Below are 4,079 nucleotides of genomic sequence, written 5' to 3' on the forward strand. Positions count from 1 at the left end.
CAGAAGAAATCCTGCTAATTACGCTAGGAGAATCGTTCCTTGGAGCTGATATCCTTACTGTTTTGTTATTGTATTCTTTAATCCTCTTCTCCTATTGTTTTGGTTAGTCAGGTTATAAGTGATGTGCTTTCAGGTACTAAGTTCTTAATAAAATATATTTGTTAGGAAAATTGAACCTACATGGATTAAGGCAAGCATCCACACACGCACTCCTGGACAGAGGCTTTGGGTGGATGGTGTGGATACCCTTGAATGTATCCTCTGTGGACACACTGGTAACAGATGATTGGTGTCCACCCCTTCGGACCACAAATGGCTGGCTTCTGCAGGCTGCCTGTTCTGTAATGGCAGCTTGGTTCTCTCATGTGAGTCAGTTTCCTCTGTGCATCCGGGGAAGCACCTAGCCTTTACCACATAGAAGAGAAGAGAAAGAACGGTCTTGAAGCAGCTGAGTTCACTGAAATAACACAAGGTACTTTACAGTTAGACTTTGCACCAATATGTGCATCAGGAGTGTGTAAGTAAGAGAAAAATCAGAGAGATATAAGTTAGGACATGAGGCCGGGCGTGGTGGCGCACGCCTTTAATCCCAGCACTCGGGAGGCAGAGGCAGGCGGATTGCTGTGAGTTCGAGGCCAACCTGGTCTACAAAGTGAGTCCAGGACAGTCAAGGCTACACAGAGAAACCCTGTCTCGAAAAACCAAAAAAAAAAAAAAAATAAGTTAGGACATGATAGTTTTTTCACGCACAAGTCTGAATATAAAGACTACAGATCTCTAACATCAAGGCCTTTCTGCCCCACCCCCACCCCTGTCTCTCCTCTCTCTCTCTCATGGGCTCTAACTATGTAAGCCTGACTGGCCCAGAACGCAGAGTTCCTGCCTCTGTCAAGTTCCAGGATCAAATTTGTACACCAAGAAGCTGGAGAGATGGCTCAGTGGTTAAAAGCACTGAGTGTTCTCGCATAGGACCTTGACTTAGTTCCCTGCACTTACACAGTGGCTTCAGTTCTAGGGAAATCACACTGTCTTCTGACCTCTATGGGCATTGGGCATGCACATGGTACACATATATGCATACAGGCAAAACACATACATGAAATGTAAGTCTAGGGCTGGAGAGATGGCTCAGGGGTTAAAAGCACTGGCTACTCTTCCAAAGGTTGAATTCCCAGCAATCACGTGGTGGCTCACAACCATCTATGATGAAATCTGGGGCCCTCTTCTGGCCTTCAGGCTTTACATGTAGGCAGAACACTATATACATAAATAATTTTTTTTTTAAATCTAAAAAGTAGAAATAAAAACATGCACCACCACACCTGGAAGTTTTCTTGTTCTATTCCTTAGCTTTACAAGATGGCTGTCACAGCTCTGGAGATGACAAAAGAGGAAGGTGTGGGAAGGGATAGTCAACTTTGAACTTTGGTAGTTGGATTGAAACAAAGCCTTTTTATGTATGAGTAAAGTGCCAGCAGCGGCTACAGAAGGTATCAGATCCAGATCCCCTGGAACTAGCGCTACAAATAGTTGTGAGCTGTCATGTGGGTGCTGGGAACCGAAACTGGGTCCTCTGCAGTAGCTTTAATAATAATCATCATCATCATCATCATCATCATCATCATTATTATTATTATTATTATTATTATTTAGGTTTTTTGAGACAGGGTTTCTCTGTATAACAGTCCTGGCTGTCCTGGACTTGCTTTTGTAGATCAGGCTGGCATCAAACTCACAGCAATCCTCCAGCCTCTGCCTCCCAAGTGCTGGGATTAAAAGCATGCACCACCACACCCAGCTCAGTGCTTTAATTCTTGAGTGATCTCTCCAGTCCTAACATCTTTCTTTCTTTCTTTTGTTTTGTTTTGTTTTTTCCGAGACAAGGTTTCTCTGTGTAGCCTTGGCCATCCTGGACTCACTTTGTAGACCAGGCTGGCCTCGAACTCACAGAGATCCGCCTGCCTCTGCTTCCCGAGTGCTGGGATTAAAGGCGTGCGCCACCACGCCTGGCTCGCTCTTTCTTTCTTTCTTTCTGCCTGAATGTACACCTGCAGGCCAGAAGAGGGCACCAGATCCCATTATAGATGGTTGTGAGCCACCATGCGGTTGCTGGGAATTGAACTCAGGACCTCTGGAAGAGCAGTCAATGCTCCTAACCTCTGAGCCATCTCTCCAGCCTCTAACATCTCTTTCTTTTATGGAGAAAACAAAAGCCTTCACTTACTTGCTCAGCACCCATCCTGGGTTTCATTTGTCCTTGGTGTCATTGTCACTAGAACAATCTTCCTTCCATAGCCACAGAGATGACTGGGGAGAAAAGGGGGGGGGGTTGTTGATTGACTCCCTGACTTCTCACCTCTGTACTGCTCCACTGCCCACTTCAAGGCTTCAATTGGTCTGGGTCTTAGTTATAAGGACCTGCCCCATGCATTGTGTGATATTCAACAGTATTCCTTGCTTCTGTCCCCAAGAAGCCTTACTGTGATAGCTAAAATGTTTCTAGACACTTTGAAGTCTGCACTGTGTTAGTTAATTTTATCTGTTACAAAATACCCAACAGAATAACTTGAGGGAGGCCAGCATGGTGACACATGCCTATGAACACAGCCTGTATGAGGCTAAGCTAGGGAGGTCCTGAGTTCAAGGTCAGCCTGTGCTCCATACTGAGATTCTAGCTCAAACAAACAAACAAACAAACAAAAAACCCCAAACCAACCTCTCCTTCGTCGAAAAAAAACACCCAAAAATCCGGGGCCTGGGAGATAGCTCAATAGTTAAGAGCACTGGCTGCTCTTCCAGAAGGCCTAGGTTACAGTCTCAGCACCCATCTGGTGGTTCATAAATAACTACATGTAACTCTTCTTTGTTTGTTTGCTTTTTCAAGACGGGGTTTCTCTGCGTAGTCTTGGCTGTCCTGGACTTGCTTTGTAGACCAGGCAGGCTTCGAACTCACAGCAATCCACCTGCCTTTGATTAAAGTCTTTTTTTAAAAGATTTATTTATGCCGGGCATGGTGGCGCATGCCTTTAATCCCAGCACTCGGGAGGCAGAGGCAGGCGGATCACTGTGAGTTCGAGGCCAGCCTGGTCTACAAAAAAAAAAAAAAGATTTATTTATTTTGTTTATACGAGTGTTCTATCTGCATGCACACCTGCATGACAGAGGAGGACACCAAATCTCATTATAGATAGTTATGCACCACCATGTGGTTGCTGAGAATTGAACTCGGGACCTTTGGAAGAACAACCAGTGTTCTTAACCTCTGAGCCATCTCTCCAGCCCAATTTATAGGGTTTTGTTCAGGCTTTTCACCTCAGAGAGGTCCCACTGAGGGGCTGGAGATGGCTGTTTTGACAGAGGCTGGAAATGCCAGTTTGACAGTTAGAGAGCTGTGGGGGAGGGGCCTATTAACTCATGCCTCAAGGGGTTTACACAGACTTGGACTCTAAGTTAAACAAAACAACGTTCCTTAACTAAACCATGAACTTATCCTAAAGGGTCAGATTCCTGGTCCTGGTCCTGGTCCCTGGCTGGCAGTGCCAGAGCATGTAAAGCTTCCTGCCTCAGAGCAATGGCCAGGAGCTCACAGACTAGCTCCAGGTGGACAGGCCTCCCTCCCCTGAGTTCCCTGTCAACAGCAGCCTTAACTGAGGTCTCGGGTGCTGCTGCTTTATCTGTGGCTGCAGCTTCTCAGTTCCTCCAGGAGTCTGGTCTCAGGTCCCAGGGCTGTGGAGATTTAGCCCCAGCTGCTCTGGGGTCAGGAGGTGTAGAGAGGCCAGCAGCACAGCCTGAAGATCTGAGCTCCTGCTCAGGGACCACAGGGGATGGCACCTAGGGTTACTGAAGAGCTGAAGAGGGAGTACCCAGGGAAACATGTAGGGGGAGCCCAGAGGCAAAACTTGAAGCACTCAGGGACTGACTGCTGAAGCTCCTCAGGCAGGGGCCTCAACACTTTCCTGCAAAGTATACAAAGTTTACAATGTATATCAAATTTACAAAGAGAGTCAGCCAGGCATGGTGACACAGGCCTTTAATCCCAGCACTCGGGAGGCAGAGGCAGGCAGATTGCTGTGAGTTCG

The 4,079-nt window shown here is 46.7% G+C and overlaps 1 long non-coding RNA gene across 1 annotated transcript; it reads right to left on the reverse strand.

Moving 5' to 3' along the window:
• Positions 1-218: 218 nt before the first annotated feature.
• Positions 219-3,369, reverse strand: LOC311585778. The gene is made up of 3 exons (XR_014775347.1): positions 3,313-3,369; positions 2,225-2,307; positions 219-405 (listed from the first exon to the last, which is right to left on the reverse strand). It is a non-coding gene; the product is annotated as an uncharacterized lncRNA (long non-coding RNA).
• Positions 3,370-4,079: the final 710 nt, after the last annotated feature.

This window comes from Acomys minous (genome assembly GCF_964271855.1).
Source record: "Acomys minous genome assembly, chromosome: 16".
Taxonomy (NCBI): Eukaryota; Metazoa; Chordata; class Mammalia; order Rodentia; family Muridae; genus Acomys; species Acomys minous.